General features: G+C 42.9%; 1 protein-coding gene across 2 annotated transcripts in view; it reads right to left on the bottom strand.

The window, feature by feature from the left end:
• The window catches only part of PHF3 (PHD finger protein 3), a 52,659-nt gene extending 37,683 nt beyond the window's left edge, over positions 1 to 14,976 (bottom strand). For both annotated transcript variants that reach the window (XM_018564857.1, XM_018564858.1), the window contains exon 1: positions 14,881 to 14,976. The gene's annotated coding sequence lies outside the window, so the exon portion shown is untranslated. The remainder of the gene's footprint in view (positions 1 to 14,880) is intronic.
• Positions 14,977 to 17,289: the final 2,313 nt, after the last annotated feature.

Raw genomic sequence — 17,289 nt, 5'->3', positions numbered from 1 at the left:
TGGGCCCTCAAATATCAATAGCGCTTAGTTTAGTTTTGAAGACTGTGTAATATATTTATACTTTTTACACTACTAGTTTGAAATACTCTTTTCTCCTGTTACTAGATCACATACGTCTCTCCTGGTAGCAGTAGGTTGCCAGGAGAAGAAGAAAAAAAATATTACAGGCAATGCAGACGTTTGTCTTCAGGGATTTGCTAAAGCTCAGAAACAAACAAATAGGCTAGGTTCACACCAAGCTGTTTTCACGCATTTTTAATTTTGATTTGAAAAATGTGCTGTTTTCAATGCATAGAGGTGTCTATCAGTGCGCCAACCGGCCGAAAATATCTTCTGCACCCTTTTGTGCGACAGGCAATTTCGGCGGCGTGACGCAACGCAAAGGTGTGAACAGGCCCTACTGACTAATTTTGCCACTTTATAGATCATTGGTTCGACCTCATCTGGAGTACGCGGTCCAGTTCTGGTCACCAGTACTAAGAAAAGATGTCCTTGAGTTGGAAAAAGTCCAGCGGAGGGCAACCAAACTAATTAGGGGTATGGAGGACCAGAGCTACGAGACGAGGCTACTAAATTTAAACATGTTCACATTAGAGGTGAGGAGATTAAGGGGGGATATGATTTCCATGTACAAAATGTTTAATGGTGGTAGCAACATTAGCGATAAACTGTTTAAAATTAACTCCGTTACAAAAACTAGAGGCCATAACCTAAAATTGGTGGAAAAAAAATTCCAGCACAAGGTGCGAAGGGGGTTCTTCACAGTAAGATCAGTTAGGGTCTGGAACTCACTGCCACAGGCGGTGATTTCAGCAAATAATGTGGAATTGTTCAAGAAACTTTTGGACGATTTCTTAAGGGACCGTAATATACAGGGGTACGGGTACTCCTAGAATGAGATCCTAATAGGTTGGACTTGATGGACTAATGTCTTTATTCAACCTCAAATACTATGTAACTATGGAACCTGTGCTTTCTACAATAAATCGCCTAGGTGTGAACCTAGCCATACTCTTTTCTGTGCATTTATAAACACTGTATCAGAGACTTCTGTACATGTACTAGCTGATATATTAACAATAAGAAGTGGTTATAAATGCAATCACTGCTTCACTGAATCACATATTTTAGTGAATCATGATTTACTGAGTAACACACCAGCCCTTCAAATTAGGGATGTGCCGAATGATCAGCAGGAGAAACGTTTCGAACTTGATAACATGAAATGGTATTATAGAGATAGAAAAAAAAAATAGTGCCTATAATACGGTGCCTTCCCTGCCGGCCCACAGCAGGAGATTTCGCTGCTTCGCCGCCGCCTCCTCCTTCCCGCCCAGCCGCTGTGTTTAAACTGATGTAAACAGCAGGCAGTGGGCGGGAGAAATAGCCAAGAGCAGGCCGACTACTGCATCCGGCCACTGCCTGCTGTCAATCACCAGAAGAATGGGCTTGAGAGAGAACTCAGTTCTCTTACAGGCCCTGTCCACTGCCAGTGTCACTGGGCTTTACTATAAAGAGACTAGTCGGGCATTTTCGGTATCGGCCAGATACATTTAATATTTTTGGTTTCAGCCACATTTTTTTTTATTTTGGTGCATCCCTACTTTAAATGATATAAACGGGATTATATATTTTATTTAATTCTATACTATATCTCACTGTGGTATCTATTAAACAGAAATTGCTAAAAATCAGAAAAAAAACCAAATCTGTCTTTTTTATCTATAATATTTATGTAATTCCTTTTTAACTGTCACTGTAGAATCCATGTCAGGGACCAGCTAAGCAGATATGAGCTATGTGTATCTGTGTTTGGTCCTCGCATGCTCTGAAAAGCATCCATGGTGAATAGTATTGGGAGAAGATAAAACAACTCTATGGCTTCATATAAATACCTTAAAATATGTTCAAAGAATGACCAGAGTTTTCTTTTAAAGGAGACTACCGTATATTTGGGCTCAATTGTATGTTATTTTTTTTGTCTATATACACACACACACACACACACAATCCTTGATTTACAAATACACATTTGCATGACAAAGAATACTATGGATTCACTAGACAGTGGCTGCCCGATTTGTGAATCCACCCGTCTCATTTTAAGGTTTAATTCACCATTTCACACAAAAATGAAACTGCGACCGTAACACCCTCCTCATATGCCCCCCTCCCTTTCCTGCTGCACTTATCTGTATTGATGACCCTTGCCGGCCACCCATGCTAGCGAGGATAATTGCCCCGGTACATAAAAAATACAGTACACAGCCCCAGGGTTTGTATAGCAACAGAATTCTTGCAAAAGGGAGTGGTAATTGGTTAGTGCTCCAACTAGAGGTGCCACCCTAGAAGAGAGAAGGCTCAAAATAGATTACCATTGGTCAAGAAGGTCACGTGGAAGGTGTTGTGCATTAGTTCACCTTTTTTTTTGTGTTTGTGAAAAGGTGAACTAACGCTTTAAACTTGTAGCTCATCTTTACCATGTGGCATGGGTCACTTCTGTGTATAAAACTCAGCTTGAATTACAAAGCCGGTCACCAAAAGGGTATTTTCAACAGACTAGATAGACAGACAGACAGACAGACGTGTGTGATTAGTTAATGAACATTTTATCATGAGATTATTTTTCAAGTTATAAACAATGAATGATATAACGACAGCTTAGATGACTATGGTTCACCATAGGTGCCCATAAACATTTGGAACTTTGAAAAAAAAATAACACTATTGGATCAGTGGCGATCAGTGGCGATCAGTGGCTAAACTTTGTCGCATCAAACTTTTTATGTTTTTTTTTTTTTTTTACCAGTGTGTGTTGTAAAGTAGCCACCACTCCAAGATCACTCCCATCATGGACTACAATCTAAATTCAAATTAGAAAATTAAATCTGAGGTTGTAGTTCCTCAGGGGATCAAGCTTGGAGTGGTGGCTACTTTACAACACACTCAGGGACCAGGAAACAAAAGTAGTAATCCTCCAGAAGGAAGGAAGGAAAGTTTCAGCACCAATTGAGAGATGATTTGAGGATCTACAGCCGAGTGATGCACAGATAAGATACATTTATGTTTGTAGTTAGGGCACAGAAATGCATTTTTAAGATTTAACTCCTGAGTTTAGTGTCACTTTAAAGCCAGATACAGCCAGGCACCAAACATTCTTTTCACTGAGATAATAACATGCAATCCAACTAGAGGTGCCCAAATCTTTGCATATAACACTGATCCAACAAACTAGCTGGATGCTTTTGATGATTACTGTGTGGGCATCAAACACTCTTTCAAGCGTAAACAATGTCATTTAGAATATCTGTGATCTCAAACCTGTGACTGACTGTGAATGACTCAGCCACATTATTTTTCTGACAGCACGAATCCAACTTAAACTGCATATACACGGAGGGATATGTGTATGAAAGAAGCTGCCGCAGTGTACATTGTATAATGACAGCAGCGCCTGACACTGTCATAATACCTGAACAGTGCTTGCAGCTGATTTGCCGCAAGCACTGTTGGGCCGACAATATTTTAACAAGGCCCTTTTGACAAAAGTCAAAAATCCTATGCAAGTAACATCTTAATGAAAAGTTGTTGCTTGCACAGGGTTATACCGGTTATTATTTATAAATATGTATGTCCACTCAATGTGACAAGATTTGGGCCTGACAATTAGATGCCAAGGCAGCAAGGAGTACTGCGGTAGGCAAACAGAGGAATTGTACCCCATATACCTGGAGTTTCAGGTTTTTCGCTAGATCTCCAGCATTTGATTGAGGTAGTGCTGTCAAGGTAAGAACAGGTGCCATATAGTGACTGTTGCATTGTACTAGTTTTAGTTTGCTTTGTTTTCAGTTTAACAAGTAAGGCCTGTTACAGCTACTTCACTAGGTGATTCAAATCTTCCTGTTAAGGCTGAACTCTAAAAGGTGCCCATACACTGCACGATTCTCGTACGAGAATCGCGGGAAATCCCGCGATCCTACGAGAATCGTGCAGTGTATGGAAGGTGTGCGACCGTTTCTACTGTACGGTCGCACGTCTTCCGTCGAACCAGCAGGCTAGAAAACCCGCCGGGAATCGTACGATTCTCGGCGAGTTAGTGACCTGCTGGTTCGACGACTGCCGAACGGGCCGGTGTGCGCACGCGCACACAGCCCGTTTGCAGTCATCTTAAGCCCGCCCCTCATTGCAGTCATCGTAAGCCCGCCCCTCAGGGGGGCGGGCTTGCGATGATCGAGAGTGCGATCTGCCTGTCCAAGATGGGCAGATCGTACGTTTTTTTAATCACTTTACAACCATCGCAAGACTAAGGTCTTGCGATGGTTGTACAGTGTATGGCCACCTTAAGGCAGATAGAAAAAAAAAAACACCACAATTGAAGACAAATCTTTTTTTATATAGTTTCGGATAGTGCAGAGAGAGATTAGAACACCTGTCAGGTTTTTATTGCTGTCCCCCCATTAGGGAGATTCACCTTACCTATTTGTCCTGGTGACCGTGATCACCGACAGTGAAAGAAAATCCCACATTTTGGATTGTTGTCAGAACAGAAATTGCTGAGAAATCTTTCAATGGAGAAACTAGTTCCAGTGACACCACTAACCCCAAGGGATTTATCTCACTTTGGAGGGATTTACTCTCACTTCCTGTGGGGGGGGGGGTAAACCCTTCCTTATTCTATTCAAAATGAATTTTAAAAAGTTCTGGCTTTCTACTTTTAAGGCAACGCTGTAATCATTAACATTTAATTAAACGTACTTTTAATAAAAGCAGTATAAGTGTCTGAAATCAGCCTGTTGCAGTCCCTGTACAGCAGGGTTGAAGTGTGAGAGGAAGAAGAAGCACAAGAAGCCAATCAGTTCATGTGCTGACAAGAAACATGCTGACAGGAAGAGAAAGCAGAGTGACAGAGAGATGAGTCCATCACTGTGCTCCCTCTCCAGTCACAGGCTGAGGATGACCTGAGCTCAGAGGAATTATGCTGACCATCAGACCGAGGACATCTAGCAGCAAATTAAAAAAAAGCACAGCAGGGAAAACCCCTGAAATAAAAGTCAAGGTAGATCAAAAGGTGGTTTTGGCATTTTATCTTATATTTGAATCCTGTTCTTTTGGCTGGAATTCTGCTTTAAGGTCCCAAGGACCAAACAAAAGGCACATTGGACTTTAAAGCTTGCCCCACTCCACCCTAAATGTTGTGCACCCCTAAATTTGTCTGAGGCCCTATACCGTATCTATATACAGGTGAAACTCAAAAAATTAGAATATCGTGCAAAGTTCATTTATTTCACTAATGCAACTTAAAAGGTGAAACTAATATATGAGATAGACTCATTACATGCAAAGCAAGATAGTTCAAGCCATGATTTGTCATAATTGTGATGATTATGGCTTACAGCTCATGAAAACCCAGATCCACAATCTCAGACCTTTTTTGGCAGTGTGGGCAGGTGCCAAGTCCTGCTGGAAAATGAAGTCAGCATCCCCATAGAGCTCGTCTGTGGAAGAAAGCATGAAGTGCTCCAAAATCTCCTGGTAGACGGCTAAGTTGCATTAGTGAAACAAATGAACTTTTGCACGATATTCAGATTTTTCGAGTTTCACCTGTAGATTACAAGAGATAAGGGTTTCGAGAAAGACATAGTATTTGAGGTTGAATAAAGACATAAGTCCATCAAGTCCAACCTATTGCGTGTATGCATTTATGTTTAAGCTGGTGTGTGCGTGTGTATGAGTCCATGTGGGATTTTGCTCTTAAGAGTACTTGTACCCCTGTATGTTACAGTCTCCAAGGAACTCATCCAGGAGTTTCTTGAATGATTCCACACTCTTAGCTGAAATCACTTCCTGTGGCAGCGAGTTCCAGACCCTAACCGCTCTAACTGACCGCCTTCATCCTCTACTCTCAGCAAGGTGTAATCATTCTCTGACATTACAACAGCTTATAGGCATGGCTTAGTGTCTAGGGATCTGCATTACATCCTTGGGGACAGCTCTCGTGTTAACACTCAAAACGGCCCTTATCGAGGCCATAAAATGCAGACATCTTAAGCTCAGAAATTTAGTTATTACAGATATGCCACAGGGTTTGAAAAGCTGCCATTTTATTACAGGCTCCCTTGGTGAGCTACTCAGGCATATTATCCATGAGACTACAGCTATTTGTAAATACATATTTTATAGCATCACAGATATTTATCAAACATTTCTTGCACAAAGCTCTTCAAAATACAGACATACAATTATACAAAAATATTTCCCTTTACAATACGTAGAAAAACCTGTAGTGCCCATTTTCATAGTGATGATCACAAAACACAAAATTACAATATGACCTCCTTCCGTCTGTTGAATGCCTGCTGTACGTGTTGTTAATTCACCTGCATTTTCCACTTCAGATTAAATCCATGGAAACCTTCTCTATGTGTCTAAAATGCACCTCAGCAGAAGATGTGTTAATGCAAATGAAACACACAAGTTGGGCATAAACATACCTTAAGGCTACCGTCATTCTTAACTGAATGAGATCATCAAACCAGTTTTGAAATAATAAGGGAGTTATTCGTGTGCATTAATTATTTCATGCCTACAACTCCAGCCAAAACTTGTTTTACTTTAGCTTTGGATAGTGTGAGGAAGCTTTAGAACCTCTGTCAAGTTTTTATTACAGTCTATTTCCTACTGCATGGATTTTCAATGACTTAAAGGGTTATTAAACCCTCATGTTTTTTTGCATATATCTACTGCCAGCAAGCAGTAGATATATGCAAAAACTTTTTTTTTTTTTTTAAACAGGTTAAAACTTACCTGTCTCCACCGCGCACTCCCGTCCGAACATCTGAAGAGTCTCGGGCAGCCACAAAGCATGTTGGGGCGGGCGCATGCGCACTTAAGATGTTCGGCCAGGAGACGAGGAGAGACACAAGGTAAGTATATGGAGCAGTGTGCACCCGCACAGACTACGTGGGTGATCAGAGAAGAGGAAGACAGAGGAGTCAGCACTGGATCGGAGACCTGCAACAGCGCTGGAAGGACAGCTGAAAACTACACTAAAAAAGATGATCGAATCAAAAGGCATCATTTAAGATAAGTCCTTACACTAACATTGAGGGGAGGGGGAAAATATCCTTTAAAAGGAGAACTATGAGATGAGTGCTTTTCACTCACCTCATAGTTCTAGCCGACCTGTGACAATGAGACTGTCACAGGTCGGCTCAGTAGATCGGGAGGTGAGCGAACACATACCGGGTTCGCTCGCCTCTCGATCCTGTCACGGCTCTCTGCCGTGACATGGGGAGGGGCTGGATTCCCCTCTCCCCGCTGACTGGCGGAACGGACGGGGGAGGGGGTGGGTACAGCTGGCTCTGCCTCTAGATAGGCAGAGCCAGCTGTCACTCACACAGCTGGGCGGATCCCATCAGCTAAGTCGTGATCCGCTGCGGCGTCTCAGTATACCGCGAGCTGTAGCTCGCGGTATACTGAGCTTAGGGTAACGGGAGGACGCTAGTTTGTGTCCTCCCGTTACCCTAAGGAGAACTATGGGGAAAAACACTGACCCCATAGTTCTCCTTTAATGTCACTTTAAAGTGAGACTAAACTCAGCAGTTACATCTTAAAAATACATTCAAGTACCTTAATTATTAACAGAAATGTATCTTATTTGTGAATCACTCAGCTGTAGATCCTCAAATCATCTCTGAATTGGTGCCGACACTGTCCTTCCTTCTGGAGGGTGGCTACTTTTGTTTCCATGGTCCCTGTGTGTGTTGTAAAGTAACCACCACTACAAGCTCACTCCTGTGACAAACTACAACCTCAGATTTAATTTACTAATTTGTATTAAGATTGTAGTCCATCACAGAAGCGAGCTTGAAGAGGTGGCTACTTTACAACACACACAGGGACCATGGAAACAAAAGTAGCCACCCTCCAGAAGGAAGGACAGTGTCAGCGCCAATTCAGAGATGATATGAGGTTCTACAGCCAAGTGATACACAAATAAGATACATTTTTGTTATTAGTTAAGGTACTTGAATGCATTTTTAGGATTTAACCCCCAAGTTTAGTGTCACTAATTCTCTGCCTGGCACCCATCAGCAGGAAAAGATGAATTGAAATCTCCCAACAGGAAACTAGACAAATTTTGCCATTGCAGTCTGCTCGTTCTGAAAATGCTAGTTACCCAATTGCCTCAGTAAAGAAGAAAAGGAAGGAAGTAGGGCTGCAGCTAACGATTATTTTCATAATCGATTAGTTAGCCGATTATTAAGTTCGATTAATCGGATTAAAAAAAAAAAGGCTCCAGTGATGGACTACTAGTTTCTATTGAGATTGTAGTCCATCACGGGAGCAATCTTTACAGGCAGCATTAAAAAGCTCCCGGCCGATCTCCACTTACCTTGGTGTTGTCGGCGGGCAGCGGCGTTGATCATGTCGGCGGGCAGCGGCGAATCGGGCAGCTCACCGGGAGGAGAGGGCCAGACACATGTCCTCAGCGTGTGCGTGGCGTAAGCGGCGTCGTGTGAGCGGGTATACCGGCGTAGGCGCGAGCGGCTTAAACGACGTGGGCGTGGCGTAAGCGGCGGGCGTAAGTGGCGTGCAGCGGCGAGCGGGAAATTTGAATTTTAGCCGATGAATCGACGATGGAAAACGTTGACAACTTTTTCAATCGTCGATTTTAATCGACTTAATCGAATAACTGTTGCAGCTCTAGAAGGAAGGAGGATGAAATGCCTACTACAAATATATGTATATACCTCTACTAAAGCAGTTGGGAATCTTCCCTCAATAAATTGTAGTTGTGTTCACTTTGAATACCCAATCATGTAGAGATGAAACAAATAAATGGGAATGTGCTTTTCACGTGAATATTAGAAGTGAATCTTTATTCAGTGAAGATTCTCAGTCTGTATCCTGAAAGAAATATGTAAGCTGCCACTGATGACCTTGCCTTCCGAAAATTCTAGTTGCCTGACAGCAATAATCCAATGACTGCAACAGTAAGATCATGTTTGCTCAGGGTCTATGATTTACAAAGTATTCAAGCCACAGACAGCCATTCAGCTAGTATTTTCAGAAGGCCAATGAAGGCAGACTACATATTGCCTGCATGTGTAACAAGTCTTTACACATATGGGAAATGACTCCCTGTTGTGTAAAGTGTAGTCCAAGTCTGATCGTGCAGAGCAGACACTTCCCCTTCAGTCATCGGTCAGCCTAGGAGAGGGATGGCACTATCAAATTTAAAAAAAATAAAAATTAAAGCCCAACTCCGGGCACAAAAATCTTATTGAAGCTCAGTAAATTGCATAGCGACTTTGCTGTGAAGCCACCTGCCATAGTCACAACTGCCACAAATCATCAGTATACATACACCCACTGAACTTCCGTGCGGGCCTCATAAACCTCAGTGCTGTGGTTTTATCTCTCTCCTCTTCTCCTCCTGACCAAATCATAAAACAGAGCCTGGGGCCATTTAATTTGTCATTGGCCAGGAGGAGAGGGGGACATATATGTGACTGCAACACCTATGAGACCTGCAAAGCTACAGGCAGAGCAGACATGGAAGTTTATTAGACGCTAGAATTCCACCCACATTCACACTGATGGTTTTCAGGGAGAAGAAGCCAGTACTGAATATATGGAAGGTGGGTATACACAGCAAAGTAATTCTGCAATTTACTGAACTGCAATAGGATTATGGTGTCCAAAGTTGGGCTTTATGGATGTACAGCCAAAGATAATTAGTTGGAACCCTTCCACAAAAAAAGAACCCACAATAAACTGAAACTGACAAAAATAATTAGCATCCATTATTGTTTATTTCATATTTAATACAAATCAGACTTTGCTTTGGATTCAACAGAATATTTTAAAGGATAAAACAAAAAAATGGCAAGGACAAAAATGATAGGACCCTTAACCTGATATTTTGTTGCACAACCTTAAGAGGCAATCACTGCAGCGCTCAGATACTTCTGCATGTGCCAACAGGTAGCTTGGTCCACTCTTCTTGAGAAGCCTATTACAGCTGTCTAAAGCTAACCATACACCTATAGATTACCTGCCGGTTTTCTATGGTCAGGTGGAAAAAGTGCAACAGATTCCTTCATCTATGCTAAACTGTGTGGATGGAGGAATCTCTCACTGGGCCAAGTTTCAGGCCCGCTGGCTCTCAAAACACCAGAACAATCTGATTGGATGCAGGCATTGTTCAGGTATTTTGAGAGCCAGCGTTCTGCACTGCATTCTATAACAGCATGTGCTGAAGGCATGGGTGCTCTGCCTTTAGGGCAGGTTCACACCATTTTACGGACCTAGATCTGGTCCCGAATATGGCGTGAACCTGCCGCAGTTCCAGTGCACTCCAGACCAGACAAAATAAGACATGCAGTATTTTTCTGGTCTGGAACGGACTGAGCTGGTGTGAACAGAGAGCAGAAATAGCATAGGGATACATTAAGATGCATTTTGGGTCCAGAAACAATCTGGTCTGGAGATGATGTGGTGTGAATGGGCCCTTGGCACAACACTATGGTGTGAGCGGGCCCTCAAATAGGTTGACTGATTACACAATTTAAACACGTGTGATACTAAAATGTTTTTTAGAAGTGCCAACAAATCTGCCCAGGCCATTTCAAAATAAATGATTGATTATTCTACAAAGATATCTCCCTTCACACTTTCCTTTCTTTAATCTATGACATGCCAGAGGCATGCAGGTATACGTGAGTCAATTGCTTTCCATACCATTCCTTTTCAGGAGGAATGAAGCATTACTGCAATGAAATGTAAGGGTGCACACTAAGGCCTTGTTCACACCAAGCGCGTTCCAGGAGCAGAGCAGTTACAGACCGTCTCAAAACTGCGCCCAATGTATTCCAATAGTATTTTGGGCTCTAGTTCACACCGCAGCGTTCAGTTCCAGAGCATGTAAGAAAAACTGGATTATTCTAGAACGCTTGCAAACGCATCAAAAACACATGCAAACGCCCTGCAACGCAATGAAAGCCCATTCTAAAATAAATCTGCCCAGGCCATTTCAAAATAAATGATTGATTATTCTACAAAGATATCTCCCTTCACACTTTCCTTTCTTTAATCTATGACATGCCAGAGGCATGCAGGTATACGTGAGTCAATTGCTTTCCATACCATTCCTTTTCAGGAGGAATGAAGCATTACTGCAATGAAATGTAAGGGTGCACACTAAGGCCTTGTTCACACCAAGCGCGTTCCAGGAGCAGAGCAGTTACAGACCGTCTCAAAACTGCGCCCAATGTATTCCAATAGTATTTTGGGCTCTAGTTCACACCGCAGCGTTCAGTTCCAGAGCATGTAAGAAAAACTGGATTATTCTAGAACGCTTGCAAACGCATCAAAAACACATGCAAACGCCCCGCAACGCAATGAAAGCCCATTCTAAAAAAAAAAAAAAAAACGGCCCAGAACGCATCAAAGACGCTGCACAACCCGCTGCACTGCGTGTGCAGAAACTCATACAGATCTGGTCTGCATTTGGTGTGAACAAGCCCTGAAACTCACATTGATCCACCTCTGTATGTATAGTACACTAAAGATAAATCATTACAAATCGTTTTCAGGTTTTAATTTAAGAAATAAAAATAAAAGCTGCTTGCAGGTAAAAAAAAAAATGGCAACATATATCTGCAGTGATTGCACAAAGAGCCAACGCTTCCTGGTAGTTTTGAAGCTTGCCCACCCCATTGTGCCTCTGGAAAGGCATCACCATTGCACTCTGCACTTACAGTACAATGAGGCAGAGAACAGTCCGCTGATGTCGTCATATCAGCAGTGCTCTCTGCATCCAGAACAGGACCCTGCGTGTCATGTGACCAGCCTGAAGACTTCTAAAAAATGGTGAGGAGAGGACAGAGTCAGGTTTTTAGAGACAGAGTGACTGTAACTGACAGCACTTATTCACAGACACTGTACTAGTCCCCGAGTAGCTATGCAGCTGACAGTCATCACTTTTTGCTCTGCTCAGGAAGCTTATTTACATAGTCCTCACATGTCTGATGAGGTGGAAATCTTACAGCTGCCATTTCTCAAAGAAGTAAAACATAAATAAGGGAAAGCGCTGTCTGTAGCCTCATCCATAGACACTGGAGCATGAGAAGCAAGCTGCACAGCACAGAAATATGCCACATGAAGCTATAGCCAATAGTGAGGTTCCCAGCTATAGTACACAACCAAAGTTCACTGAATAGCACTAGATGTTTACTGTATATTTCTTAGCTGTAGCTGATCTTTAAAGTGCACCTGTCACAGGGGTAGGTCATTAAGTGACACGGGTATAGAAATTGGGAAATCTGACACATTTCTGACATTGGTTTACAGCATACTTGTGTCCAGTCTGTGGCTCAAAAGATATTTGAGCTTAGTTTTTTGTGTTTTTTTAGTTAGGCCGCTCCAGAGACGCAACTTACCTCCACTGAGGTGTGCCCCATGACCTTGTGGCTGCTGCTTATGGTAGAAATCCTCCCACGAGTGCTGCTGGATACCCCCTACAGCACCGACCTTCCAGTAATGTGAGGGTTAATAGCAGTTGCTGGCAGTGGGACAGTCTGCAAAAATTGTGTCACTCACCCACCCCTTCTCTCCTCCATTCAATGAACTTGCACTATTAGTTCCCACAATGCAAAGTGACCGGTGATTGGAGGAGGCAGAGCGTTTCATTCATCCACCCTTCTTCTAATCACAGGACGCTTTGCATTGTGGGAAAAAACAGCACGACTTATGAATGGAGGAAGGGGCAGACAATCAGCGCAACCTTTGCAGACTTTTTCATACTGGGAGCAGCTACTGTTAACCCCCACAGCGCTGGCAGATTAATACAGTAATGGGTATTTGTCAGCACACGTGGGAGGATTTCTACCATAAGCAGCAGCTGCCAGGATAAGCGACACACCCCAATGGAGGCATGTCATATCCCGGGGGCGGCATAACAAAAAAAAAAAAACTAAACTTCAGCTTTTAAGTGACACTAAGCTCAGGAGTTACATTTTAAAAATGAATTAATGTACCTTAACTATTTGAGTATCACTCAGCTGTAGATCCTCAAACCATCTCTGAATTGGTGCTGACACTGTCCTTCCTTCTGGAGCGGTTTTGTTCCCCGTGGTCCCAGTGTGTGTTACAAAGTAGTCACCGCTTCACACTCACTCCTGTGATGGACTACAATCTCGCATTTCATTTACTAATTTGTATTGAGATTATCCAATTGCAGGTCCATCGCAGGAGTGAGCTTGGGGCGGTGTCTACTTTACAACACACGCAGGGACCATGGGGAACAAAAGTAGTGGGGGTAGCCCCACTGCAAGGGTTAATAGAAAAAAATTCCAGCAGATCCTGTGCCTCTAATGTGAGCCAAGCCAGAAATACACTTTACAATGAAGATCCCCCAAGAAAGGTAATTTTTTGTTTGTCTTCTTTTCCATTGACACTTTAAAGTCCAATTGATTCAATATTTTTCTACTGTAATTCTGAGTAAGACCTGCACTGTAACTAGTGCACCTTTACCAACTTCTATGTTTTAACCCCCCAAATACTGATAGGTTTCTTCACTTCCAAAAAAATTTGGGGTGCTTACTTTCCAAAAAGGGGTCATTTCAGAGGTGATCATACTGTCTTCACGTTTTTTTATATTTTTTAAAAGGGAAACTTTTTTTTTTCTTTATAGCAAAAAAATAATATATATTATATATATATATACACACACACACATACATATATATATACACACACACACACACAGTCCATTTCGGTTTCGGCCTGACATTCTGCTGCGAGAGGTGCGTTGCAGTGCCATTTATTTCAATGGCACCCCAAACGCGCCTTCCACTCACAGTGTAATCGCCTGCACAGGAACGCACAGTACAACAATGCCATGCATTCCAGTGCAGTGTGATTGCAAAATATTGTGCATGCAGTTTCATTCTGAAGTAATCTTTATGTTTGCAACACTGCATTTTTGTATTTTATTTTAATTTAATTAGAGCAGCCGCCATTGTAATTTGTAGGCAAGCGATTGAGGAAGGGGGAGGGGCTGTAAAAATGCAGATTAGCCACATCTTTTCAACTGCTCGTGCTGATCTGTCCAAAAAATTATATACATATATTAAACATTTTTATTTATTATCTCCATCCGAGTAACTGTCAGTCAAACAATCGCAGTGCTGAAAAGCACCCTGGACAGGGAGGGGTATTACAGGCTGGCACTCAGGTGGTTACAATCTGGCAACACTTTAAGAAGTTGTTTGAATCCATGTAGCCGTCAGTGGTACAAAGTGCACTGCAATAGAAATGAATGCACAGGTTGTTGTTTATCTCCCTGAGAATTGCACGAGGTCACCAGAACTGCATGATCCGGGCAAAGCCATGACATGAGCAAGAGAAAGTGCAGCAGGCCTCAGCACCATAGGCATGGCGATCGAGCCCTGTGTACACACATCTGCCCCAGGCCAGATCATAACACGACCAAGGCGACATCAGCCCACATTATAAACAAGACGTCGTCATGTGTATGGGAGAATGTCCACCGATCACTTCCCTCCCACCTCAAGCTAGAAAACATCCACGTAGAACAAGCCCGATCTGCAAAATGGCTTATGTGTGCAAAGCGTGTTGTGCTCACACTGCACAACGTGACAAGGCTGCGTTATAAACACACACACACCCAGAAGTTGCGCACACGGGCACTCGTCTCTGAAGGCCTGCGCTCACCATAACCATGGTGGCTGCATGAAGAAGAAAAAAAAACCAACAACCTCCATATTCCTCACACCCTGCACGAAGAGTGTGTCACGTAACCGGGTGTCCCCGAGTCTGCTTTATATAGCCCCCCACATACAGGTCACTTACCGAGCTGGGGGCGGTCACGGGTGACGAGCTGCTCATGTCTACGGTCTCTTGCCTTGCGCGCTGCTAATCGCGACCAAATGCGCGTGTACGAGGCCTGTACCCTCACGTGACTCTGAGACTGCAAAGCTCCTGTGGAGTGCGCGCTCCCGGCTGGGAAAACAGTGCGCGCGCCCGGGAGGGTGTAAAGCCAGAGGGGACGCTGACTGTGTTTACATGTCTCCATATCTGAGTAGGAGGTTGTCAGTATCAGCCTCTAATTGTGTGTAATTCGTATCTGAAACATGGTTGTTAGCAGTGCCTGGTTTCCAGTAACATCCCAACTCTGTTTCTGGAAATTGCTCCTAGTAATGACCACCTATAAATAAAGCTTGTAACTAAAGGTGGTCATACACCTTAGAATTATCGTTTGATTTTGTAGTGCTGTCATCAAACCCTGTTCGATTTCCGCACGATTGCCCCATCATGCACAGGCCAATGTGGATTTTCAAAATAAAAAGTTTTATTGATTTCAACATAACACATATACGGAGGACGTGGTAGTACATGGCTACAGCTGCCAATGTGGATTTTAATTATCGTCCGTTAGCAATACTAACGAATAAATCTTCGTCGATCAACAGAACAGATTTTCGTTTGCGCATGTGCAGTGTTCATGTTGCGATTTTTTGGTACAAAAACGCCACTAATCCATCCATTTTCGTTCCATTCGAAAAACGTTTTCTAGCCTGCCCATCAGACGAAATTCGCCAGTTGTACAGTAATTGTGATCGTTCACGTCCCATCAACTGCGCGATCATCGTACGGAAACCTGATCTAATTTTTGGAACAATACTCGCAAGGTGTATGGTTACTCTGGCGGATCAGAGCGGGGAGGGGGGAATCCAGCCCCTCCCCTGTCACAGCAGAGAGCCGTGACAGGATCGAGAGGTGATCGAACGCCGGTATGTGTTCGCTCACCTCCCGATCTACTGAGCCGACCTGTGACCATTGTCACAGGTCGGCTAGAACTATGAGGTGAGTGAAAAGCACTCACCTCATAGTTCTCCTTTACGACCTACGTCGTAGTTCCCCCATCCTAAATCATTACCAAGAAAGGAAAAATAATTACTGTGGACCCTGGCTTCTAGCCATTTCTCTAAGGCCTTGTTCATATGGGGGCAGGGCAATAGAATAGCGGCTTGCCACCTCCTGAATGGCTGGGGGGGTTATATTTCATGGGGGATATCACATGGATATACCAAGCTTGGCATTTGGCACGTGGTTGTGGCACAGTCTCTATAGTGTATCTTTTTTTTTCATTGTTGCAAAGCAAGGCATCCTGCAATGTGTACAGAACCATCTGGCTACAGTGCTAACCTGTCCATGCCTTGAACCCCTGTCTGAACCAGGTCTTAAAGAGGACCTTTACCCATATCTTTAAAATAACAACAAACACGCCTTTAGAAATGTTTAGGAATGACAATCTACAAACACATACTTCTAGATAATTGCCGGCTTTGTATTCTTTGCAATCCTTATTTCTCTTTTCTTCCCCGGTCTTCTGACAGTGGCCATGTTTCAGGTATCCCAACCTGAAAAAAGCAATTTCAGGGAGGTGCCCTTCTCATTTCAGGGAGGTGCACCCTGCCCCCCATCCCAGAGCACCCCCTGAAATGATAGCAGATAGCACAGGAAGCAATAGCTTCTTTGCTATCTGCTGTTTTTTTTTTAGTATTCTGACAGCTACAACAGTCAGAATAATAATAATTAGAAAAAAAAAACATGAATAGCTTGATTGCTATTGGCTATTTCAATTTGCAATATCCAATAGCAAGCTGGCTATTGCTGCTGCTGTCTGCTGCTGTCAATCACTAGAAGAGGACCTGATGGAGAACTTGAGGTCCACCTCTGCTGATTGACAGCAGCAGTGGGCAGGTGCAATAGCTCGTCTGCTATTGGCTATTGCCTTGGGGGATATTTATCAATGAAAAAAAACCTTTAAAATAATAACATTTTGAAAGGAACAGTGATTTTTAACATCACTTAAAGTGAAACAATAAAAATTCCTGTAAATATCGTGCCTGGGGGGTCCCCTTAAACTGCCTGTAAAGTGACGCATCTGCACGTTGTGTAGAGCCTGCTGAAGCACAAATTATATTTATAAAGAAAACAAATTACATTTAAAAAAAAAGTGTGTGGTTTCCCCTCCCAAACAATACCAGACCCTTTAGGTCTGGTAGGAAAGTTAGGAGGGACCCCATTAAAAAAAAAGTGTGGGGTTCCCCCCAAAAGTCATACCAGACCATTTAGGTCTGGTAGGAATTTTAGGAGGGACTCCAAGTTTCAATTAAAAAAAAAAATGTTTGAATGAGTATGGGGTACACCTACCCATTCACAAAAGGTTTAAATAAAAGTTTTAGAAAAGAGGCC

This window comes from Nanorana parkeri, unplaced genomic scaffold (assembly GCF_000935625.1).
Source record: "Nanorana parkeri isolate BGI_ZX_2015 unplaced genomic scaffold, ASM93562v1 scaffold789, whole genome shotgun sequence".
NCBI lineage: Eukaryota > Metazoa > Chordata > Amphibia > Anura > Dicroglossidae > Nanorana > Nanorana parkeri.
The sequence above is the reverse complement of the archived record's forward strand: the minus strand, read 5'-3'. Positions and strand labels throughout refer to the sequence as shown.